Source organism: Lathyrus oleraceus, chromosome 4, assembly GCF_024323335.1.
Source record: "Lathyrus oleraceus cultivar Zhongwan6 chromosome 4, CAAS_Psat_ZW6_1.0, whole genome shotgun sequence".
Lineage (NCBI taxonomy): Eukaryota > Viridiplantae > Streptophyta > Magnoliopsida > Fabales > Fabaceae > Lathyrus > Lathyrus oleraceus.
In genome coordinates, this window is record NC_066582.1 from 308906959 (window position 1) to 308934882 (window position 27924).

The following is a 27924-nucleotide window of genomic DNA, read 5'->3' on the forward strand; positions in this document are numbered from 1 at the left end:
CCATAACCCCGTAGTTAGCCGAACTACGGCTTGCTCTGATTCTCATTCCAGATGAGATACGTAGGCATAAGACGCGATGTCTTAGCGAGCACAATTACCCTTAACCCCTAGGTAGCCGAGCTACGAAGACTCTGATTCTCATATTCAGATGAGATACGTATGCAGTGGATGCGACATCCGTGCGAGTCATTTTCTTTTGACCCCTTTTTTTTAGTAAATAACACATTAGATAAACCCACACCCTTTAGACAAGAACTACAAAAGTGGATCCCGTAGAGTACTACGGATGCGTAGGGGTGCTAATACCTTCCCCTCGCATAATCGACTCCCGAACCCAAGATTTGGTTGCGAGACCCTGTCTTGTCCTTTCCTTTTTCCAGGTTTACTTCGAGCGTTTCCTTTCCCTCCTTTGGGATAAATAACGCACGGTGGCGACTCTCCTGTCTTTCTTCGCCGATTGTTTTTTTTCGCATTCCATTTTTCAGGTTGAGACACTGACCACCAAGTTTGAAAATCTGAGGATGAAAGGGGATGAGACTATTCATGACTTCCACATGAATATTCTTGAAATTGCCAACACTTCTGGTGGCTTAGGTGAGAAAATGGCTGAAGAGAAACTTGTAAGAAAGATTCTCAGGTGATTACCTAAGAGATTTGCCATGAAGGCCACTGCTATAGAAGAGGCTCAGGATATCTGCAATATGAAGGTGGATGAGCTTATTGGTTCTCTCCAAACTTTTGAAATGGGCTTGGGTGATGTCATACCCCGATTTTGGCCCTGAAAATTTTTCCCCATCAATCACTTGTTTGCATTCTTTCTCCATTCACCTTCTTGCTTGATCGAAGGTCCATTACTTGAAGAAATGGAGAACCTGAAACCATTGACTAAACTTGACCTTTCTTATAACCCTTTGAAATGTTCAATCCCAAAGTTTATTGGGAAGTTGAAAAATCTGAAAATTTTGAACCTTGTCTTTTCTGAGCTTAATGGGTCAGTTCCATCAGAGCTTGGAAACTGTTCAAATTTAACTTCTGTGATGCTTTCTTTCAACTCACTTTCTGGTTCACTACCTCAAGAGCTTTCCGGGCTTCCTATAAGAACTTTCTCAGCTGAAAAGAATCTTCTACATGGACCTTTGCCTTCTTGGCTTGGAAAATGGACTAATGTTGATTCTCGTTTGCTTTCGGCTGTAGCGGTGTATTCGTCGCTATATGATTTATCGATTAAACCATAAGCAAAGGATACAATGAATTTCGAGTCGCCACCGCACTTTTATTTATCCAAAGGACTGGCTAAAAAGCGAACAAAAGCCTAAGAAGTTTTACACGTAGAAAACTAATAAAAAGATCAGAGAGTCTGGGTAAGGGGTAAATTACGCAATGGGAAGGTGTTAGGCACCCACTACGTCCTAGGTACTCCTAGGGAGCCCTTTTCACACTTGTTGTAAAAGATTGTTATTTGTTATGACATAAGTATTGTGCAAACATGATTGGGATGATGAGAAAAGAATGTACAATTTTTATTGGGTTTGAACGGATGAACCCGCTGCCTACGTACCTTCCATCAAAGGTAAGGATCAAAACGCCGTAGTTCGGCTAAAAGATTTCCAAAAGTTGGTGGATTCAATTTTAAACAATAGCACTGAGGCTCTTGATTATCAATGGGAGAAAACTCGACCAAGACCAACATCCACCATGCGAGGATAGCTTCGACGTACTAGAGGGGTTAGCCCTGTTTTCAGTACGGAAGTCTTATAGTCGACTCACTAAGGATAAGGTGAGGTTTACATCAACCACAAAGATAATTGAAACCTATGGCTAATGCATGAAAAGATTAACAATGGACAAAGCCAAAACAAGTGAATGGGTGAAGTTAATTGATTGTGATTATGAAAGTAGAGTCAAAGTATGATTAAGATTGATTCGAAAGAAGTATTATGAAATGGAGTTTTTGAAAAAAGTCAAGGACTTGGGGTCCAGGTTTTTAGTTTGAAAACATGAAGAAGTTTGCACAATATTTATGTCAAGTTTGAAATCCAAGTGTGAAAAGGTTTAGGACATAATGAGGATGAATGGATGGAAATGGATTGTAAAACTTCTTAGAAGGTTCACCTCTTGAGATCATATGGGAGATGATTCAAGTGTGTCCTTTGGAATAAGCAATGAATAATAATAATGTAAGCAAGCAAATGATACCGGATGCCACTCAATGGTCTTACTCCAATCTCACAAACAAAAGCGGATATCGGATACCAATAGATGGATTTACACCAATCTCCTAAAACAAAATTGGATATCAGATGCCACTCAATGGACTTATACTAATCTCCTCAAACAAAGAAACTTGGATACCGGATGCCAATCTGTCTGGGCTTATACCAGTATCCAACATATGATCATAGGAATACAAATGCCAACTTGCAGGGACTTATAATTGTATCCTCACATACAAACAAACAAAGCAACATGTGATCATAGGAAAGCAAATGCCAACTTGCAGGGACTTACAATTGCATCCTCACATACAATCAAATGCATCAGGCAAAGATAAGATGAGTGGCCAAGGTGATGGTCTTATACTCACTTCCATATCATAGGAGCAATGGCCAATGAATGGTCTTACAATTGTCCTCAATGGGTAAACAACAATGATAATGTCACAAGGACAAATGAGATGACTATGCATTGATGAGCAATTAATGATGATAAATGCATAAAGCATACAAGCAAGCATGTGCATATGAAACAATCAAGCAATCAATGAAAGCATTCAGCACACACTATAACCACACAATGAGGCTCATACAAAAGGGTTAGGCATTGAAGCCAACTGGAATAGGGTCACAGGTGCTCTTAACCTTGCCATTGAGGGGCTAAGGTGAAGCAGATGAAAGGAGATGAGGGGTGTGCCTCATTGCTCTTATCCCTGATCAGGGAGAGCATTGAATATCAGAAGGTGTGGGAGTTCAGAAAGTAGGAACTCTCTCCACATTATTGACTCGATAGATCTTGGGTTTGGATCTCAATGCTACAACCATGTAATGGGAGCAAGGAGAAGACTCACTGAATAGTAGGGGATAGGTTGCTTATCCCTTTGATCTACCAATTGCCTTATTTGAAGGACTTTTCCTGCTTGGGACAAATATAAACACACACAAGCATTGCCTCTTAAGGAGGACTTCAGACAGTTGCCTGGCCAAGTAACAGGCCAGGTCTTCCAGACTACATGAAGAAAAGGATTATACCTCAATGCAAATTGCTATAAAGCAAAGCAAAGCAAGTTCAAAGAACTAAGCAACTAATGGTACCTGAAATAGTCAAACAGAATCAGTACACAATTCAAAAGATAAAGCAAAAGGAGAATAGAATTAACAGTCAACATAATCAGATGAATGTGCAAAGCACAAGACTCAAATCATATGAGTCAAGCCACCTACAAAACAAAGATATTAGCTCATGATAAACAATCAAGCTTAATCAAATTGGATTGTTCTCTTTGGAGCATTTGTGCTTAACCTGAAACAATGAGCTCAAACATAAGCAACAGGACCACTAGGACAAGCCTAGGGTCAAAAATGAATGAGAAAGCCAAAACAGCAAGTGAAAGTCAACCAAAATCAAGTTCAAACATTTAAGAAGCAAGCACAATTGGTCTCAAGTTCATATCATGCATCACCATCATTTCACAAACAAAAGAAGGTAAAGCATGGCAAAATGGTGCACATAGAAGTCAACAGAAAGACTTGCATCAAAAGTCAACTCAAACATTTTCAAAAATCACCAAATAATTCATGATCAATCCTAACACCTAGCATGGTAAGCATGTAAAATTTCATCACAATTGGACAAGTGGAAGGCAGTCAATGAAAATCATGAAGTCAAAGCAAATTTGAATATGCTCAATGAAGTCAACAGCAAGACTTAGCTCAAAAGCAATCATAATCAATTCCAAAAATCATAAAATAATTCATGCTCAATCACAATCCACATAATGACATGCATAAAAAATTTCAGCTCAATTGGATCATGGGAAGATGGTCAATTAAAATCAGGAAGTCAAAACAATTCCAAGTATGCACAAAGAAGTCAAACATACATGTATCAACTTCAAAAAAACATAACTAAATGAAAACAGATGAGAAATGGATGGGATCAACACCAATGCAAAGCTCAAGATGTCTAGTATGCACATGTAAAATTCCATGATCATCCAATAAAGTATGAGAATTTCACAAAGGAAATGGCAAGATGTATCACACAAAGTCAACATTTGACTAGGCAGGGAAGAAAAATCTCAAACAAATAGGAAATGGCATAATTAAATCCAAGAAAATTCACACATAAACTAGACATATAAGAGAAGGATCATGCAAAATTTCACATTAATTGGAGGTCAGGAAGCATGTCAACAAAAATTATGAAATTGCATATCATTGGTGTGACACAAATTGTCACACCCTACTTCAAAAATTCATATCTCACAAACCACATATGATAAATTCAAAAACTCTACATCAAAACAAACATGAATGAGTGTAGATTAACCACAAAAAATTTCAGATCAAATGGATGCATCATCACAATTTCACAAGAGGATTGGCAAAAGGTACAAAATGTGCATACATGTTAAGAACCCTAAAGCCATTAAAAATCCAGCCATCCAAAAAATCATTAAAAATCATGATAAAAAAGTAGACATTCATGTGGATATGATGCAAAAAAATTTCATGAATTTTGGAATTGAAATGAGTGAATTAGGAATTTTGTAAGTTGAGTAACAATTTGGAACAAAATGAACACATAACATGGTTTAGCAAGTCAAAGGTGGTTGACCGATGGCAATTTTGTGAATATGGCCTCATTAACCAAAACGGTGCGTACAGGGCATGGGAAATGAAATGTTCTCATTGGTCCAATTCCAATAGAACAGTAACAGCAAACAATACACGTGAAAATCAAGTTTTCTGGAAAATGGTTAGGGTTTTGAACAGTAACAACATATGTTCATCTTCATGTTCATCATCATAAACGAAATTCATCCAGAAATGCACAAGCAGCATGGCAATGAAATGGTTCATGCAATCACAATATAAACAACAGCCAAACACGATACAGAAAAATAGGAAAAAAAACTGGGAATGGCTTAGGGTTTATACAGGCTACAGCATATGTTCATCTTCATGGTTCATCATCATCATGCGAAATTATTTTCCAGAAACAGCAAAACAACACATCAATGGACTCAGCAAGTATCATGCATCACAAATCCAACAATTATCAACATCAATTTGAACCAACAAAGAAGCATCAAACAAAAACATAATCACATGCCAGATTTGAATTCAACATAACTTTCAGTAGACTTAACCATTTTTGTGGATTCAAAGTTCAAAACGCTCATGGCAAGGAGACCTATTATAAGCACATCATAGTTTTAGAAAAGGTTGAAATCGAAAAATCACCTAATTTGCAGAACAGTCGTGATGTGATTGTTGTTTGGTTCCAAATAGCAAAAACAGTCGTGGCTTTAAGCTTCAAATGACAAATGATGGAAGGATTTAAGCTCAAACTTGCTCGATTCAACTTTAACTCCAAACTGCCATGGAAGGGTGGTCGAAGAAAACAGAACACAAGATGAACTTCCAGCTGGTGTTTTACACTTGGAAACAGCTCACAACGATGATGGATGATGAAGCAATGCAAGCTAGCTCGTGGTTCTTCAGGTTTTGTGGAAAAAGTTCAACAATACACCAAATGAGAGAAATGAGAGAAAGAGTTTTTCTGTATGTTAGAGGCTGCAGCTAGGGTTGAATGGCCAGAAAATGTGACTTATATTTGCTGTTTAGTCTTGGTTTAACAAATGCTAAGCTTGTTTTTGTTAAATGAAGTGAATTGCACAATTGCTAATTTTGAACATATGGAGGTGGAGGTGCAAGTTCTGGCCGAGTTTGGGCCTTGGACAAGTTGCAAATACCATTCCAAACAATTCCCAATTGGTCACAAGTGTTAAAAAATGCTAAATCAAAAAGTCAACTTTTTGCACCACTTGAAATTAATAAAATCAAGTCCAAAAATGGAATTTTGCATGGTGAGGTTTTGGTACATGATGAATGAATTTTTGGAAAGAGGGGAACAAATGGAGCTTGTAGGAAAAAACCCCACCAAAATTGGCCAAATGGTTTGAGAGATATGGCCTTTTGAAGTTCAAAAATTTGTGAAAATGAATTGGTCATATCTTGCCAACCATACATGGGATTTGAGAGTTCTTGGACTTTTTGAAAATGGGAGAACAAGATCTTCAACTTTCATGTTGGGCAAAAATTCATTTGAAGCTTATATCATGATGTAAGTTTAAGATCAAGAAGTTTCCATTTTTGGCAATTGAAATTACAGGTCCACTTTCTATTTCTGGAAATTTTCTGTTTGACCTCAAATTCTTCCATGATGAGGTTTGACATGATATATGAGGCTTATATGGACATGAATGAGCTCCTTCAAATCAATTCCATCCATCAAATCACTGATTAAATCCACAGTTGACCAAGTTTGACTTTTTAGGGTTTTGCCTGACTGAAGCACCTTCTGATGAATTCCAAACCCTAATTCCTTGAGAACTTGATTCCAAATGATGTCCCAAGTTATATGAACTCTTGATTATTGATCATGGTGCCCAAATTCTGCAAGAATGGCCACCATCCACTGCAATGACTGTCTTTGACTGATTTTGACCTAATTGGCTGATGATTGCTTCAGCTGCAAGCAACAAGGTTAGAATGAGAATATCTTTGTACTTTTTGGTTAGTAAACATATGAAAAGCAAAGATATACAAATGCAAGACATGCTTGGTGATCAAGAATCAAACTCACAAGGCAAACTACCCACTAGGAGGGGAGCTAGGGCATGCAATGATCCTTGAGGCCATGATATGATATGATATGGGCCATGAGGGATCTTAGGGCCAAAATTGGGGTCTTACATCGGCGAATCGATTTTCGGGTGTGATTCCGCCGGAGCTTGGGAATTGTTCTGTGATGGAGCATCTCAGTTTGAGTAGCAACTTGTTGACAGGCCATATACCTGAGGAGCTTTGTAATGCTGCTTCACTTTTGGAGATGGATCTTGATGATGACTATCTTAGTGGAACAATTGAGAAGGCTTTTGTTAATTGTAAGAACCTTACTCAGTTGGTTTTGATGAACAATCAGATTGTTGGTTCCATTCCGAAGTACCTTTCCGAGCTTCCTTTGATGGTGTTGGATTTGGACAACAACAATTTCAGTGGAAAGATTCCTTCTAGTTTGTGGAACTTATCAACTCTGATGGAGTTTTCCGCCGCAAATAACCACTCGGAGGGTTCACTTCCTGTGGAGATTGGGAGTGCTGTAATTCTACAAAGGCTTGTTCTTAGCAATAACCGTCTCAAAGGTACTATCCCGATAGAAATCGGAAGTCTTCAAAGTCTTTCAGTTTTTAATTTGAATGGAAACATGCTTAAAGGAAACATTCCAATGGAGCTCGGTGATTGTGTTTCACTCACTACATTGGACCTTGGAAACAATCAACTCAATGGCAAATTGGTGGAACTAAGTGAATTGTAGTGTCCGGTACTTTCTCACAATTATCTGTCGGGGTCTATTCCGTCAAAGGAATCTTCGTATTTTCAACAGTAGATATGCATTGTTTAATGCATGGAGGCTTGGTGGAATCGCCATTACGGTTATATTAATAACTTTGATCTTTGCTTTTGTTCTGCATAGATGGATTAGCAAGAAGCAACACGATCCCGAGGAACTCAGCGATACCAAACTGAATAGTTATTTGGATCAAAATCTTTACTTTTTGAGCAGTAGCAAATCAAAGGAACCTTTTAGTATCAACGTGGAAATGTTTGAGCAGCCTCTTTTGAAATTAACTTTGGTTGATATCCTCAAAGCTACCGATAATTTCATTAAGACAAACATAATCCGAGACGGAGGTTTCGGAACTGTGTATAGAGCTACTTTATCAAATGGAAGAGACAGTACTGTTGGAGGAAACACTGAAGCCACGTATAGTTTCCAAACAGATTAAAGCATTTTCTGATGCTGGAAAGGTTGAGCTGGAAGGGATTATCGGTAGCGGTGGATATTAGTGTGGCTGTTCAATGTGCAGTTACTCTAGAGTGCTCAGTGCCTATGAGTTCGAGCAGCATGCTGGTGCTAAGACTAGACATCCAAACAATCACGTATCCTTAGAAAATGGAAAACCAATTTATAGCATTATACATGAAATAAAAACTGCTCCAAACAGCATGCCAGATGAGATTATAAAGAATGTGGCCGGTGCATCTATCAACGAAGGAACCTTCCAGGTTCGGAAAGAAAGTCTTCTAGAAAGCAACAAGAGGTTGGAATGAGGAAAAAGAACATGGAAGCTACTTTCAGAAATTCGAACTCAATCACCGCTAATTCAATGCATAACCAACTTCGTTTCAATGGATCTAATGGCCAACACTCTCTTATCCGCCGGTGCGTCTCCAACAATGGTTCATTCCATCCAAGAGATTCCTGACTTCACCCCGCGAGTCAGTGCTCTGTGCATCAACGTCGGTACACTCTCTCCCAAGTCTCTTCTCGCCATGATTACTATCGCCAAACTATGCTCTCAGTTGGACATCCTTTGGGTTCTTGATCCCGTCGCTGTTTCCGCCTTGTCGCTCCAATTTGATGCTTGCGTCCAACTTTTTATACTCAAACCCACTGTTATCAGAGGAAATGGTTTTGAAATTATGGCTCTTCCTTCCTCCCATGAATCCTCCACATCCAAGGGTGCAGACAGTACTCATGATTCAATGGATGCGGTTGAAGCAGCAAAGTTGTTGGCTCAGAAAAGTGGTTACGTAGTTGTAGTGTCAAGAGCTACTGACATTGTTACAAATGGTTATCAAGTTGTTGGCGCTCACAATGGGGTGGCGTTGATGCAAAAAATTACAGCAACCGGGTGTTCTGTCATTGCACTTATTGCTGCCTTTGTGACAGTTGACAAAAGGTCATGCTTTCGATGCGGCAGTACCAACACTAGTTGTGTTTGGTGTTGCCGGCGAGTTAGGAATGAAGATGGCTAAAGGTCCTGCGTCGTTACGAATGCACTTGGTAGTTGATGCTGTCACAAGTTGTAGATTTGAGGTGACTGATCCAGGATCAGAAGAAGTGGTATTAATGAAGATATTACAAGTTTTTTTGGCATGCGTGAAAAGTGAAGCATTTGTAATGCCGAGTAACCAACATATTTGCACCATAGTAAACACTTGTTTCCGTATAGTTCATCAAGCAGGAACCAAAAGTGAGTTGTTGTAGAGGATAGCACACTACACAATGCGTGAACTTGTTCGGTCTATCTTCTGTCACCTTCAAGACATTGACGTTACAGAGCATGCATTTGTAAATGGGAGCACTGCTTTAAAAGAAGAGATTGATGGTGTGAAAAATGAGCATCATTCTACAAACACACAATTGGAAAATGGTAGCTTGATTTCTGCAAGTGATGGTCAATCTGTGTCCACAGGCATTGTTGCTAATATTATGAGTGATGCGGCAGCAATTTTAGTGGATGTAAACACAGCTGCAAGCAGTGGCAAGGAGACTGATCTGAATGAATAGCTCATGATTGAACCACATGGGATTCCCTGCATGCTACACGGATACCACACACGTGTCCACTTGCCAGGATAAGACCTCTTGTTGGAAGATATGTGCCACCTGAAGTTGTTGCTGTTCGGGTGCCACTTTTGCATTTGTCAAATTTCCCAATTAATGATTGGCCTGATCTTTCAGCAAAAAAGCTTTGCAATCATGGTTCTCATTCTCCCTACTGATAGTGCTAGAAAATGGCGAGATCATGAGTTGGAGCTTGTCGATGTTGTTGTAGATAAAATAGCAGTTGCCCTTTCACATGCTGCTATTATGGAGGAGTCTATGCGAGCCCGTGATCAACTCATAGAACAAAATGTTGCTTTAGATTTAGCTCGGCGAGAAGCTGAAATGGAAATTCATGCTCGCAATGATTTCCTGGCAGTCGTGAATCATGAAATGAGGACACCAATGCATGCAATTATAGCATTGTCACCATTTCTTTCAGAGAAGGAATTGACTCTAGAGCAGAGGGTTATGTTAGAAACTGTATTGAAGAGTAGGAATGTTTTGGCAGCACTTATCAATGATGTTTTAGATCTGTTCCGACTGGGAGACGGCATCCTTGAATTAGAAAGGGGGAAAATCGACCTTCACGATGTCTTAGAAGATGTCATTGAACTGATAAAGCCTATTGCATCTGTGAAAAAAATTACCCATTACTTTAATTCTGGCCCTTGATCTACCTGATATTGCCATTGGTGATGAGAAACGGCTTATGCAAACACTTTTAAATGTTGTGGGTAATGCTGTCAAATATACTAAGGAAGGCTATGTTTCTATAAGAGCTTCTGTTGCAAAACCAGAATCCTTGCCGGATTGGTGACCGCCTGAGTTCTATCCAGCATCAAGTGATGGTCATTTCTATATACGAGTCCAGGTTAAGGATTCTGGACGTGGCATTCTCCCACAAGATATTCCGCATCTCTTTACGAAGTTTACTCAGTCTCAGAGTGGAGCGGGTCAATCCAGCAGTGGCTCAGGTCTTGGGCTAACCATTTGCAAAAAGATTTGTAAATCTCATGAGTGGTCATATTTGGAGGGAAAGAGAAGGACGTGATAAAGGAAGCACGGCTACATTTGTAGTCAAACTTGGGATTTGTGGCAATCCAGATTCATCTGATCATCAAGCTACAACCAGAGGCAAGATATAGTGATGTTCGAAGGCAGCATGTCTCTCATCGGCGGACTTTCTTTTATTTGGAGCAGCTAATTCTGAAGCACGGTGTTGCGGCTCGTGCTGTCTGAATCAAATAGATGGATCATGTTTCTGCAACAGGAATAGGTGAAGCAATAATCTGCGCGACCGTAACAAGAGATATGGCTGCGATAATGGAATTCAAAGGCCTTTCTTTAAAGGAAGCTGCGGATTGTGTTGTACATGAGTGCACACCAAAAGGAGCTGTTGGTTTGGTTGCCGTATCTGTTTCAGGTGAAGTTGCGATGTCTTATAATACAACAAACTTAATTTTCTGTGACACCAAGTTTAGCTCCAGCGAAACCACAAAAAGATGTGAAAAATGATATAATAAACCTCTTTGAGAAGAGTAACATTGTACCTCCTTCCTGCAAGTATCAAACAACACATATGATATTCAAGTAAAACAAAATCAGTGAATAACCTTTTACCGGCGGTAAAAAGTCCATAAGCAACAAAAGGAATCAAAATATTTCCAGGAGAAGTTACAAGGTACAAGTTACCTTTTTCAGAGCAAGCACTAAAATGGGATAGACAATAGAGCAGCACAAGAAAGCACTTCCAATTCCAATACTCTTTTGATCTCATCCAAACCCTAGCAATGGGATTATAAAAGGGGCGGATACTGTTCACAGAGGAGGAGAACATTAGCGGCCACCATTCAGAAAAGAAGAGGAGAAGATTAGCGGCTACTGAGAGAGCTGAAAAACCATAATTTTGAAGAGGATTGGCGGCTACCATTCAGAAAAGAAAAGGAGAGAATTGAAGGCAACGCTTACTCACATTCGTCGGTCGAGCTCGCCACAACCGGTTAGCTTCCTTTCCGAGCTTTATTTCCATGTTTGGATTATGCTTTGAACTTCATGTTTGATTTAGCAACACCGCTGCCTGTTTGATTGTGATGTTAACTTGCTGTTAAGACTTTGATTTTCAAAATGGAAAGAAAACTGAGCTTGGTCATTCGTCGTTACATGTTTTCAACATGAGCTTTGGTTATTCGTAGTTACTGTTTTCAACTTTATGTTTTATTTAAAAGGTTTGGTGCGTCTTTTGTTATATTATGTATTAGTGTTTAAAACTATATAACAAGGATGTCTATCTGGTTGAGTTGGTAAATAGGTGCTTTGGTAAACTCTAGGTTCTGGGTTCAATCCCTGGTTTTCAGCATTTCTCATTTTTAACATACTTTCTATTTTTTACTAGTTTTTATTATTATTACCATTTTTTTTATTATTTTAAACCTTTTTTTTTTCTCCTTTTTTTAAACACTTGTTGATTTTAATGTTAAACATCGATTTTTAATTTATGGATTTGACAATTTTCTTGTTATTTATCCATGATTATTTTTATCGATATATTGATAGTATTTCGCCGCGTTTCGATTAATCGCATATGACATTTCAATTGTTGTCAATATGCGCAAACCAGCTTTGAGCACATTATTTAGGTTTTGTGTGTTCCTCAATGTCCATCCGTACAAATCCCGATTTTACCCTTTTTCGATTTAATTTTTAAGTGTCTTGTAAATATAACTTGTTGTGTTATTTTCACATGGCTTACTCTTGGGCCTTCTTACAATGAGACAGTTCGCTTGCACTTACACTCATAAATTGCGTTATTTATTGTTAGGTTCCGATTTAATTATTCCAGTATTTTGAATCCCCATTTGACAAAATGTACCCCACTCCCCCGATGTGTAATAGTTTTACTGTTTGATTTCTTTATTGCTTGGTTGTTTAGTTAGCTACTAACACAAGAATAAAGTCAACCATTTTCAAAAATATCAAAAAAAATAATGACTCGATCCAACGTCGAGTATTTTTCTCAATAAACGAATCAAAGCCATTTCTTCCTCCCATTCTATACCATTTCTTTCAAACTTTCATCAAACGCTTGATCCAACGTCAAGCCATTTTTCATAATAAAAAAATAGAAAAACTTAATTCATAATTGAGACCTTTTTTTCAACAAAGATGGAAATGGAACGTGGTGTATACCGCGCACTCCTGAGACTAGGATTTGAGATGTATATCTCGCCAATCCTAGCTCTCGCCATCATCCAAATTTATCCACTTTGTTTTCTCTCAAACACTCATTCAAATTTCTCTTAAACGTCCATCAATACTTGATCTAGGGTCAAGTCATTTTCACAACAAAACTCAAAATACCTAATTCTTATTTAACACTTTTTTAATAAAGGTGGAAATGGAACATGGTGTATACCGTGCACTCCCGAGATTAAGATTCGAGACATATGTCTCGCCTATCTTAGCTCTCGCCATCATTTAAAATTGTCAATGCGGTTTCTTCAAACCCTTTCTCAATCAAATTCAAAACACCTAATCTTTAAACACTTTTTTTCAAATAAGATTGAAATGGAACGTGGTGTATACCGCGCACTCCTGAGACTAGGATTCAAGATGTATATCTCGCTCATCCAAGTTCTCGCCACCATTCAAAACACCTCAAACCAATCAATTTCTTTTCTCGCCGCCGTGCGATTGATCTCTTAAACCTTTTCACAAATGAAAGGTACTTTGTTTCAAAACAATGCAAGGCAATGTTTCTTCACATGTTTTGGGTAGTCCAACAATGTTTTTGTCGATTTGACACAAAGTAGCTTTCACTAAAATCGACCAACAAACAAACATTTTTCTACCCAGAACTACGTAAGCCTTGATTTCTCTGTTGAGATACGTAGGAGCAGGATTTATAAATCTTGTCAGGCCCACTAATAAAAAAACTTAGGTTTAGTCCTTCGTCAAAAATCGAAAAACATTCTCCTCTCTTTTATTCTTTCTTTCCCACTTAATAACTTGAAAAGCCTAACATTTCAAACTAACATTAACGCGCACAACTGACCTAATGGTTCCCGTTGAGTACAACGGACGTGAGGGGTGCTAATACCTTCCCCTCGCGTAATCGACTCCCGAACCCTGATATTGGTTGCGATGACCATATCTTATCCTTTCTTTTAGGGGTTTTATCGATATTTTCCCTTTCCCATTTTGGGAATAAATAAAGTTCGGTGGCGACTCTGTTCAGTCCATCATTGCGAGCGTGCGATCGCGCTTCGCTTTGAAGTCGTATCCACATTTTTTCCAAGAGGTACGACAGATGGCGACTCTGCTGGGGACCATACCCAATCCCTAAGTGAGTCAAGCCTAGTTAGGACGTTTGTGTGCCTTTGTTTGTTTAATTGTGTGGCTTTTCCTTATTTATTGCTTTTATTATCTGTATTGTTATATTGATATTTGTTGTATATTGGTTCCACCGTGTTGGGTACTTGGATTTTGATTGCAAACCATGTGGGAAAGACTCTACACCCGAGTCTAGAGTGAAAAAAACATACGATAGGACGATGGTTGAGTAGTACGGACTCCCGAGGTGAATACTTCGTAAGAGTCGGTACGAGAACCTCACTTAGAGTAGATCCTTTTGCAAATATTGTTTCCCGAGGTGTATACCTCGTAAGCTTCAATATTTCAAAGGGGTCCATGACTCTAAGAACCTTTTAGAACATTGAACCTCTGGCCAACTAGAAATGATGGTTGCGTAGTATGGATTCCCGAGGTGGATACTTCGTAAGAATCGATACGAGAACCTCGCTCAGAATAGATTCCCTAGATGGAGTTGATGACCGGAAAGTATTTTCCGTAAGCGTCAAACAGTCTTTTGAATCCATGACTCTGAGTACCCTGTCTAGAACCCAGTCGATGGTTGCGTAGTACGGACTCCCGAGGTGAATACTTCGTAAGAGTCGGTACGAGAACCTCCCCCAGATTAGATTCCCTTGATAGAGTTGACGACCGGAAAGTATTTCCCGTAAGCGTCAAACATTCTTGTGAATCAATGACTCTGGGGATCCTTTGTAACAAAGCCCTAGATCATACCCGGTGAGAACCCCGTTTTGGGAAGCAATCAAATTTATCCATACCTCGGACCTTTGAACCTATCCAAAAAAAAACATTGCATCCATCCATTCATTGCATACGCATAAAAAGCAAAACTTTTAGTTTGAACCAAGAGTTTTGCAAACAAGATGCATCCATACATGCATTCATACATTTTCAAAAAAGAAAAAGTCTCACTCCGCCCTTTCTTCCACCAGTTTCACGCTGAATTTTCAACACCAGTATAATACTCGCGCCAGAGCAAGACAGAGAATGGCTGAACAAGAACAAGAGAGCGCCCGAGTTAGAGCTGAGCTAGACGAAATCAAAGGAGGCATATCCCAGATGCGAGAGATGCTGCAAGCTTTAACCTTCAGGTTCGAGATTCCACAAGCGATCGTGATTTCAGAGACCACGGGCCCAGCAGTGGAAGTCCCACCTCAGAGGACGTTACCCTCAACCCTTCCTCCATATGGGCTACCCTATGATTTCGTCCCCCGAGCGGAGGTGGTGCACAAAATGGGACAATCTGTCCAACAAGCTGTGCCATTACCAGTTTACACCGACGCACGTCCAGTCATCCATACTGTGGTTCCACCAGCCGCCTATGCTAGGCATGTTCCTCATTATGAAGATCAAAACCACATGTATTAGACTGTTGACTCAACTGTTGCTGGTGACGAAGTAAGGTTTGAGGACTTCAGGGAGGTAAAGGAGAACATGCAGCTCCTTGAGAAGAAATTCCGAGATCTAGAAGGAGACCACGTCTTTGGATCTGCTGCCAAAGAAATGTGCCTTGTACCCGGGTTGGTGATTCCAGCAAAATTCAAAACCCCGGACTTCGACAAATACAAGGGGCATACTTGTCCAAAGAGCCATCTCATCATGTATTACCGCAAAATGGCTGCACACGTGGAGGACGACAAGCTGATGATTCACTGTTTTCAAGACAGCTTAAGTGGGGCTCCTTCCAAATGGTATCTAAGTCTGGATCAGAACAGGATCAGGTGTTTCCAAGACCTGTCAGATGCGTTCATAAAATATTACAAATACAACATGGACATGGCGCCTGACAGAAGACAGTTGCAGAGCATGTTCCAGCATGACAAAGAGTCCTTCAAAGAGTATGCTCAAAGATGGAGGGAACTAGCTTCTCAGGTTGAACCACCTCTTGCTGAAAAAGAATTGGCTGAATTGTTTATCGACACTGTCCAACCCCAATTCTACGAGAAGATGGTTGGAAGTGCTTCTTTGGGATTCTCCGAGCTTGTTGCTATAGGAGCTCGCGTTGAATATGGCGTAAGGAATGGCAAACTGGCGGCTGTAGCTGGAACTTCAAATGCTAATCCAAAGAAGTTCTCTGGAGGGTTTCCCAGGAAGAAAGAGGGGGAAACAAATGCCGTGACTGCTGGTCAAGGAAGAGTTCCTCCAAGAAAGAGACCACAACAATACTCACCACATCAATATATTCAACAACCAATTCCCTATCAACCACCCATGTATCCCGTCCAGTATGCTCCGCAACCATACGTGGCTGCTGTGACGCCTGCATTCAATCAACAGCCTGCTCAGGCTTATCAAGCGCCTCCAGCTTACCGACCAGCTCCAGTTCAGCAACGTGATACGACTCCTCCAGCTTATCAACAAGCACCTGCAGCTCCTGTTTATCAGCAACCGAGAGCTCAAGCGCCAAGGCAAAATGCTCAGAACCAATATAGGAGGCAAGGGGAGAGGGCGACCTTCAATCCAATCCCAATGTCGTACACTGAGCTTTATCCCTCCTTGTTGCAAAAGGGTTTGGTGGTTCCCATACCTATGGGACCTCCACCTGACCGTCTTCCTCCATGGTATAACCCTAATGCACATTGTCCTTTCCATGAAGGTGCCCCCAGGCATGACCTAGAGGGTTGTTACGCTCTGAAGCATAGGGTTCGGGAATTGATTGAGAGCAAGATCTTGTCTTTTAAGGACATGGGACCGAATGTGAAGAACAATCCCCTTCCTCCCCATGAAAATACTGGAGTCAACGCCATTGAAGACGCTTCTGTTGGTGTTACGGTTGATAAGGTGGAGGATGTTAAGACTCCTTTGGCAGCATTCCATGCCCGATTGGTGGAAGCTGGCCTGGTTAATGTTGATCACGACAATTGTGAAGAGTGTGCCACACACCCAAAGGGATGTCAGGTGGTACGAGACAACATTCAAAATTTGATGGATAAGGGAGTGCTTCAAATATCCAGTGCTGTGAAGAACGAAGATGTGTTGGTAATCGAACCTTGTTTCAATTTACCTGAACCAATTGAAATCCCATATTATAGTGGTGGAGTGGTTCCAGTGAATAGTAAGCTGTCGCCTGTGGAAATATGTATGCCCACGCCTTTTCCCTATGAGAGCACCAGGGCTGTGCCTTGGAAATATTGTCGCATTACGCGAAAAACCGGCGGGAAAACGAAACAACAGAGCCGCCACCGTGCATTATTTATCCCAAAAGAGGGAAAGGAAACGCTCGAAGTAAACCTGGAAAAGACATGGTCTCGCGACCAGAGAAAGATGGGATCGGGAGTCGGTTATGCGAAGGGAAGGTATTAGCACCCCTACGCATCCATCGTACTCGACGGGATCCACGCACAAAAGAATAGAAGAAAGGTTACTAAAACTGCTCACAAACTGCACACATGCTGGAAACAAACACAAAAGGACGAAAGAAGCGGAACTCGGCAGGATATCGTATCCTGGGCCTACGTAGTCTGTCAGGCACAGACATCAGAGTCAACGTAGTTCGGGACAGGGGAAACGTGCTCGCTAGGATGTCGCATCCTATGCATACGTATCTTCTATGACTGGAGAAGAATCAGAGCACTCGTAGCTCGGCTAACGCACGCCAAACAAAACCAACACAGGAAACCGACTGCCAATCGCTGGACTTACGTCAGACTCCACACAAACAGGCAAACATGGAAACCGAATGCCAATCGCTGGACTTACATCAGACTCCGAACCAACAAACACACACAGGAAACCAACTGCCAATCGCTGGACTTATGTCAGACTCCAACAAGCAAACAAGACACAGGAAACCAACTGCCAATCGCTGGACTTATGTCAGACTCCTACTCACACAAAGGGGTTGAAAAAGAAAAGGGCGCCCGGAGAGATCTGCTCATCTCCTGCCTACGTACCTCATCTGGTATGAGGATCAGGGCGACGTAGTTCCCCTTAACAGGGAAAAAGGACTAGCCGAACCAGATACAAAGGGAGACACAAACTACTAGGGAGACTACGACTCGAGCCTAGAAGTTATCATGCATACGATCCCTAAGTTAAGGTTTCTATCTAACTTGCACAGGGAGCAAGCTATCCTAAACAGCACAGGCAAATACATACAAGCACACAAAGCAAGCACTCACACAATATGCAAACAGATGGGCTCATACAAGGCTAGGCTTTAGTCAAGGGGTCATGTCAACCTCGACAAACAAGCCACTGGAATGAGGTATGATTAGCTCTTAACCCTAACATTGAGAGTTAGGGTGAAGCAGATGAAATGGGGAGTGAGGGTAAGACCTCACAGCTCTTATCCCTGGCCTGGGAGAGCTTCAGACAAATGAAAGTGTGGGAGTTCAGAATGTAGGAACTCTTCTCCACATATGACTGACACAACAAAGATCTTGGGTTGATTTCCACAATGCATCAACGCATGGTGTGAGCAAAGTGGATGACACACTGAATAGCAGGAGATGGATTACACATCTCTTTTATCTGCCAATTGCCTCATAAGAGGATTTTTCCTGCTTGGCACAAAAGTAAACAAACACAAGCATTGCCTCTTAAGGAGGGCTTCAGACAGGTGCCTGCCCACATAACAGGACAGGTCTTCCAGACTACATGAAGTCAAAGAGTTATACCTCAATGGTTAAGCAACCAAGCAAAGCAAAAGCAAGTTCAAAAGAACTCAAAGCAACTTAGGTACCTAAAAAAAATCTAAATCAAGCAGTTTACAAGCCAAACAAACAGACAGACAACAGTCAATCACACAATCAAACAGATAAGGCATTAGGCAACAATGTGCAAGCCACAAGCCAATTGGCATAACACAAATGACTTGGCATCAACCTACAAAACAACATAAGGTTAGCCAACATCAATCAACTAATCAATCCAAATGAGTGAACCACTTCAACCATGGTAATGTGCTTCTTAACCTGAAATTCATAATCCAAACAGTGAGTCCAAACCACTAGGTCAAAGCCTAGGGTCAAAAGTAGGTCAAACATTCAAAACAGAACATGAAATTTAACATGAATCAACTTCATTCAATCAAGAACACATTCCAAAAGGTCCCATATCAATATCATTAACCAAAAGCATTTCATGAACCAAACATGGCAAGGTATGCAAATTGTGAGCACATTGTGACATCAGAAGAAAATAAATGTACATTAAATAAAAAATGATTCAAATAATCTTGGAAAATTTCATGAGTAAACATGACATACAACATGATCATCACACAAAAAATTAGAGGCATTGGACATCATTAGGCATGGCAATCACATAGCATAAGTCAAGATAAGCACAACAAGCACATGTGTGACACAAATTGTCACCAAGTTAGCATAGGCATAAAACAGAAATGGTAATTGGTAAAAACCTCAAACCAAAGCCAAAACAACACTCAACATGTCTAGAAATAGTATGCAAAAATTCAGAAGCATTGGATAAGAAACAAGCATTTCACAAATGATATAGCAAGGCAATGTCAAATATGGACACATGTTCAAACCTTCTAGCACCAAAAAATATCCAGCCAAGCACAATTTTCATTTTAATGATAAAAAAATAATAGACAAGATAAGGATTACAATGCAAAAAATTGGAGGTCATTTGGATGATTTTTCAATTTATTGTGAATTTTGGAAGTTCATGGAAAATTGAAAAATGATTTTGGAGCCAAGGCATGAAAATATGAAGAAAAGGAGAAAAACACAAGGCAATGTGAGAAAAGCTCTCTGCCAGGTTCAAACCATGGCCATATTTGAATTCAGAAACGCGCCAAAGCCAAACGACGTTGTTTGGACATCTAAACCCTAGAGCGCACTCCTGCATGGATTCAAAAATCCGCAGGAAATCCACATGAACTCGTGGATGAATCCGCAGGAAGCCTCATGCGTTCCGCAGCAAAATTCGTAGGAAACCTGGACATGCTATGAACACAATGAACACGATGAAGATCTTCATCCCAATTTTTCCAGAAAAATTCAAACACTTCAGAAATGAAAAATGAAAACAGCATTGTGTAGATCTTTCATCATACAATCAAAATCCATAAACATTTCATGAAAAAACAATCACACATGCACGGATCGAAGCAAATAAAAATCATCATCCAAACTTTAATTGCATATAACTTGCTCAAATCAACACCAAATCAATCCAAATTTGTTCCAGAATTACCACCAATAAAAGATCTACACATTTAGCATAATGATTTACAAAATTAAAGAGGTCGAAAATGTAACCTCTTGATGAGCAGATTTGAAATCCCTTGCTTCCAAGCTTTGCCACGCCTCAAATCTCTTCCAATATGCTTCTTGAGGTGAATGATGATGAATGCAAGGTTCAAGGATACACAAAACCAGCTCAAGCTCCAACTTCCATGGATGCTTCACACCTTGAACATGAACAAGAATGCAACAATTTCCTCTGTTTCCACGTGCAAATGTGCTCAATTATGCTTCATGATGATGAATTGATTACTAGAAAATGCTTAGGTTTGAAGAATTTTGCAGAAAAAAGTGAGAGAAAATTTTGAGAATTTGTGAATCTAGATCTAGAATTGGTAATTGTGATGAAAACAGTTATGATTAAGGCTTTATACTCAATGCTAATCATGTTTAGGAAAGGATTAGGGCAAATGCACATGGGATTAGTGAGTTTGTGGTGTTTATGCAAAAAAGAGATTTCATGCTCCATGCACCTCCATGCACGTGAACAGTGCATATGCTTGGTCCAAAACCACTAAAAATGATTCCATGCATACATTGAAATGGATTTGGTATGCATATGTTCCATAAAAATGAGTTTATGCAATTTCTTCCCAAAATATTCATGAATGAACCAATGCCATGCAAATGAGATTTCATGTCAAATGATGATATGCTTGGAAAATACATGTTATAAGGATCAATATGCAAAAAGAACCACTGAAATTGGCCTTTTGGTTTGAAAGTTATGCTCATTTGAAGTTTGAACCACACTTTGCCATGATTGGACCATATCTCATCAACCACACATGAGAAATTCATGATGTTGGACTTTTTGGAAATGGGAGGGAAAGATCTTCAACTTTCATGTCGGACAAAATTTCATTTGAAGCTTTCTTGATGATGTAATCTTGAGTTGAAGTTGGTCAAAAACCTTTCCATTTTTGGAAAGTTCAAATTACAGGTCACCTGCTATTTTTGGAAAGTCTTGATCTGACTTCAAATCCTTCAATGTTGATGTTTGAGATGTCAAATGAGACTTGCTTACACATGAATGAGGCATCTCTAACCATTTCCCACCTCCAAATCCATAGTTGAATTGACAGTTGACTTTTGTTGACTTTTCAAGGTCTCAGATGAATTGCACCTAGACTGATGAGTTCTGAGCCTTCAATACTTGGCCAAACCACTTCAAAATGATCCTTGAATCATGTGAACTCATTGCACCAACCCTAGGGCTTTGAATCTTCTAACCAGTCTTGACTGATGACATGATGGACTATGCAATGACAATGCAATGTTAATGACCTAAAAATGAAAATGTATATACAAATGGGAGGTGCAAATTTGAGGTGCTACAGCTGCCCCTATTCAATCAACTGGGAACCTGAACGGATGAGAGCAACGACTGTCCAAACTTCAGGATAAACAGGGATTGAATACCAAAGAACCGTAGAAATTTGCACTCTGCAGGATATGATACAAGATATTTGCAACAGTAACCAGACAAGACGTTTACCGACGACTCTACTGGGGATTTTGATTTTTATCAAAGGAAAAATACAACCAGACGTCAACGGACGAAAGGGAAAAACTCAACGTTTATCGAAGCCAACAGAGAGGTGACCAGACATCAACGGATGAACTGGGGAAAGAGATACAACCAGACGTCAACGGACGAATGGGAAAAACTCAACGTTTATCGAAACCAACGGAGAGGTGACCAGACATCAAAGGATGAACTGGGAGAAAGAGATACAACCATACGTCAACGGACGAATGGGAAAAACTCGACGTTTATCGATACCAACGGAGAGGTGACCAGACATCAACGGATGACCTGGGAAAGACTCGACCAGACGTCAACGGACGAACCAGAGAAGCTCGACGTTTACCGACACCAACGGAGAGGTGACCAGACATCAACAGATGAATGGGAAGACTCGACCAGACGTCAACGGACGAATGGGAGAACCTCAACGTTTACCGACACCAACGGAGAGGTGACCAGACATCAACGGATGAATGGGAAGACTCGACCAGACGTCAACGGACGAATAGGAGAACCTCGACGTTTACCGACACCAACGGAGAGGTGACCAGACATCAACGGATGAACTGGGAGAAAGAAATACAACCATACGTCAACGGACGAATGGGAAAAACTCAACGTTTATCGACACCAACGGAGAGGTGACCAGACATCAACGGATGAATGAGAAGACGGAAAGAGGATGATACGAACATCGAAAGATGAGGTCTACGGACACCAAAACAAAACCCACACGGGGATAACCACGACACTCGCGGGTATCACAAGGATGACATCTACATATGTCGAGACAAGGCCAAACACTTGCTGGGGATCTCACTGGGGAGCATCAACCTTTCTTTTCACCAGCGGGTGAGGAAATAAACCTCTTTGGGGAATTATCAATCCTGAATGTTGTCAGGAGCAACTGTAGCCAATGTGCTGTACAGCTGTTGAACAATGATCCGCCTCTGCCGGGGATACGGTCTAATTAGGTTTAACACATGAATACATATGTTTGAATTTTTCTATGGCGTAATGCTCCATATCGAATGGAAATTCTACGCTATTTGAGGATGCAATGATTACTACATGCAAGATGCAAAAAAACTCCTGCTGGGGAGCAAATGGTCGCTCTGCTGAGCACAGAATCTGATTGGGTTCTCCAACTCTGTGGGGAGATGCACCGCTGGGGGGCGCCTTGCTGATCTGATACTCTGGGGACGACAGAGGAACCAACTCAACTGGGGAGGCTCTGTATGGGGAACACGCCAACCTCTCAACCGTGCCGGGAACTGGCAATGCTGATGGAGAAAGAGTAAATCCCACCAAGGACAACTTCGCTGAATCCAATCCACTAGAGGACTTTCAACTGAATCCCATCCACTAGGGAACTCCGCTAGGAGAAACAGCCAATGCTCACCTCTACTGGGGATAACTGCCAACCCATGAGCAGGATAAACTCTACTGGGGAATAATTTTCACCGAACCTGATCCACTCGGGGACTCACTGGGGAAAACCATCAATGCAAACCTCCACTAGGGAGATCTGCTAGGGAAAACATTCACGACCCTGATGGGGAAAGGCATAACTCTGTTGGGGAAATAATAGACCAGACCATGCTGGGGAAACAGTACTTCAAACCTGACTGCTGGGGAATAAAATGGTCTTTGAACTTGCTACCCGACTGCTGGGGAAGAACAGTTCTAACAGCTTTCAGGCTTGCTTGGGGAAACGATCACTCTCAAGCCTGCTGGGGAAACATCCTCAACCCTTAGGAACAATCTACCCACCGACACTTCTACTGGAGATATGGCAACCTTCAGGCTTGCTGAGGAGACACCGATCTCGACTCTGCTGTGGAGATAACCCTTCCAAATCCACTGGGGAGATACGGTCTATTTGACTCATCACCTAGTATTCTCGTCTTTTCTTTGCTTTGAGACAATCGATCTCCTCATATCCGGGCTAACTCTCCAATCTTCAGACTTTGAAGAGTCTTCTTGATTACCCTCTAGGATCGTAGTCGCAATTCTTTCACCGTCTCTTCACCGTTCTTCTATCCCTTGCCCCTGATTGGACTCTGCAGGGATCTCTTTTGTCAAAAGGCTTCATATCACAACCTGCAAGTGAGTGAGAACAAACCAACGGCATCTGCAAAGAGATCGTTAGATAAAAACGTGCCCCAGGCGGGCCAAAATTCCAACACTTAGGTCACTCAAACTTCCGAATAAAATTTCATGCTTTCAACCTTATAAGCATGCATCGGCAGGGACCTCTATGTTTCAAAGTGTAAATATTCTTTATCAAACTAAACGGATGTTTTTGCAATCAAAGCGGTAATGAAGACAAAAAACAAAATTATTTGACTGAACCTGCATTTTATTGGCTGAAAAAAGGTGGCTCAGAACCGAGCAACACAGGAAGCAATCCTTGAAAAGAGGTGATTGGGCACAAAAGGAAAAATCTATCCTAATGGCAATGTGAAACCGCGATCTCATCAAGTTCCAACTCGGTTACACCCCGTATGTCCTCAAGACTTTCCACACTTTCTGTCTTCTGAACAAGACGCTTCCGATCGATCTCTGTCGGGGATTATCCAAGTCATATCCACAGCACAAACGATCATGCTAGACGCAGTTGTTCGTTTCATTCCCTCTTTTGCCTGGACCTCCCTTTCAGGTTTTCAGTCCACCGGGATACCCTTTTTTGCCCAAGTCGCCCTTGTGGGGTTTTCGACTTGCCGGGTGTACGGTTTTTTCTTTTTATCCCTAATTTTTGCCCGAACCTTTTCCTTTTTTTTTTCTTTGGTTCGCCGGGATGCCCTTTTTTGCTTGGACCCTTTTATTCATTTTGTCCAGCGGGTCAATTTTTACGAAGTATTTTCTAACTGCGTCCGCATTCACAAGGGATGGAAAATCTTCACCATCCATGGTCGTCAACAACAAGGCTCTACCAGAGAACGCCTTCTTGACCACACATGGGATCCATAATTGTGTGTCCACTTGCCCCTACGATCGTTGAGGAGGAAGGATCCTTTTCAATACCAGCTCTCCCACGTGGTACGCACGAGGTCATGTAACACCCTTCTAAAATACCCCAAATATTTAATTAAAACAACAATTATATATATCAGAGTAGATATGCAATTAAGGGTGTCACACAATCACTTCACACCATTCACCAAAATAACTGTCATGCTCTTTTATTAATTCAAAACATAAGCATTTGCATAATACACAGTGGATAGAAATCTCATCAATCATTTTAAAACATGTAACACATTACATGTAAAATGGTTCAATAACCAACAATAAGACAATTAAAAACATCCCATCCCGATGTTACATCTATCAGAGCATGACCCACTAAGGAACTACACTAGACTCCAAGCACTAGCTCCTACTCAATCATTGCTCGTTACCTGAAACATAGTTGTAAGGGTGAGTTCCTCAATCGATGTAATAAGCATTATAAAATATCATGTAATGCTAAGTAATTTAACACATATCACCACCCTAATCAGATCTCACATATTCAGCAACAGCAATATCAACTCATAATCATCATCATCATCATACTCAAACTCAACACAACCATAAAACACACGTATAATATTGGAATACATCCATTCATATTATACGTCATACATACATACATTATGCAATGAGACTCCATGCATGCGGTACCGACTATTCGTGAACATATAGTTCAACCTCACCGACCAAATCCAGGTACGGCTACCAAGCTCACTAGTCCCACTCATTTGAGACCTAGTGACTCACTCACTAATTCCTCACCATGGGAATTAGCTACCACCCCAAGGGCTATGATATGCACGCTAATCACCTAGCATGCAAACATCAACAACAATCCACAATACTAACTCACTAATTCCTCACCATGGGAATTAGCTACCACCATAAAGGCCAGAATATGCAAGCTAAATCATTTAGTCATGCAAACATCAACAATCATCCACAATGGACATATGCTCACACTCTAAGCCATAAACAGTCCATTCATAATTCCATACATGATAGATACATTCACAACATTATGCATATCATCATACATCATCAACATTTTCACCACACAATCATATCATGTCATACCACATAATCAATCACAGTATTAGCACACTCTACCAATACCTATACTACTCAAAACAACGGGAAATGACCCCTACCCTATCATACATCAGCTAATTACATTATTCAGCTGAACAACCAAAAACTGCACATCAACAGCACAGAAAAAATCACAATCCTGCCCATACGCGTATTGCCTAGTCCCATACGCGTATGGCCCAATTCTCAGCCAATCCCATACGCGTACCACCTATCTCATACGCGTATGCTACGCGTACCACTTCCCCATACGCGTACCAACAGAGACCAAACCACGTTCAAAACATCATCTTCCTCATCCATACGCGTAATGCCTAGTGCCATACGCGTACCAGACCATCTCATACGCGTATTGCCTAGTGCCATACGCGTATGACCAGAAACCAGATTTCCAGATCTGCTATGGTCTTCTCTGCTACGAGATCTACCAATTCCAACCTCCTACAATCCAATTTTTCACAGTAATCGTTCATATCATCTAACACGAATCATACCCTATTCAATTTCACCAATTCTAACATTTTTACATCTAATTCCTACGAATTCCTCTCAATCATAATCCAATTTCGTTCATCCAAAAGTTCACAATTTCATCATGCATCATTCCGAATAGAGTCAAATCAATGGTCTATCACTACCCACTACATGTTATTCCATAATACCCATTAATCGACGATAAACCCCCCTTACCTGAGTTAATCCGGCAAATCCTGCAGCTTCAAGCTCTTCCTCTCTCCAACCCTTGTTCTCTGGTTCTCTTTGCCCTTTTTCCACTTTTCTGCCCCTTTTTCCTTTTCACGTGAAAAATAAACCTTTTTACTAAATGGGACCTTTTCTAAATTCCAACTTTTATTCCAATAAAATAATAATCCAATAATAATAATTCCAATTATTTAGTTAAATTAATAAATATATTATTAACTTAAATTAAATAATTATCTTATTTTATCGGGGTGTTACAACTCTCCCCCACTAAAAGAGTTTTCGTCCTCGAAAACATACCTCAAGCGAATAACTCAGGATAAGACTCCTTCATCTGACTCTCAAGTTCCCAAGTTACATTGCCACCTGCTGGTCCTCCCCAAGCTACCTTTACCAAAGCAATCTCTTTACCCCGCAACTGCTTCAACTCTCGATCCTCAATCCTCATAGGTGATGTTTCAACAGTCAGGTTATCTCTCACCTGGACATCATTTACTTGGACCACATGCGACGGATCATGAATGTATCTCCTCAACTGAGACACATGAAAAACTTCATGCAAATTCGCAAGTGACGGCGGTAAAGCGATACGATAGGCTACCTCCCCTATCCTCTCCAAAATCTGATAAGGACCAATAAATCGAGGTGTCAACTTCTTCGACTTTAAAGCTCGACCAACCCCAGTTATCGGAGTAACACGAAGAAACACATGATCTCCCTCTTGAAACTCAAGTGACTTCCTCCTCTTGTCGTGATAACTCTTCTGACGACTCTGAGCAATCCTCATCTTCTCCTGAATCATCTTAATCCTTTCCGTAGTTTGTTGAACAATCTCCGGTCCAATCACAGCACTCTCACCGGACTCATACCAACATAAAGGTGTCCGACATCTCCTACCATACAAAGCTTCAAACGGTGCCATACCAATGCTCGAATGAAAACTATTGTTGTAGGTAAACTCAATCAAAGGTAAATAACAATCCCAAGCACCTCCCTTTTCCAAAACACAAGCCCTCAAAAGATCCTCCAGTGACTGAATCGTCCTCTCAGTCTGACCATCAGTCTGCGGATGATATGCAGAACTCAATCTCAACTTGGTTCCCAAAGCCCTCTGCAAACCTTCCCAGAACTTCGATGTAAATCTAGGATCTCTGTCCGAAACAATACTCGACGGAATACCATGCAAACTTACAATCTTCTCAATATACAACTCGGCTAATCTCTCTAACGGATAATCCATTCTGATCGGAATGAAATGAACCGATTTCGTCAATCTGTCGACAATCACCCAAATAGCTTCAAAATTCTTAATTGTCC

General features: G+C 40.7%; 2 pseudogenes; both read left to right on the forward strand.

Moving 5' to 3' along the window:
• Nucleotides 1-824: 824 nt before the first annotated feature.
• Nucleotides 825-27924, forward strand: part of LOC127137239 (leucine-rich repeat receptor protein kinase EMS1-like) — a 53572-nt pseudogene continuing 26472 nt past the window's right edge.
• LOC127135478 (hydroxyethylthiazole kinase-like) lies at nt 8092-9659 on the forward strand (annotated as a pseudogene).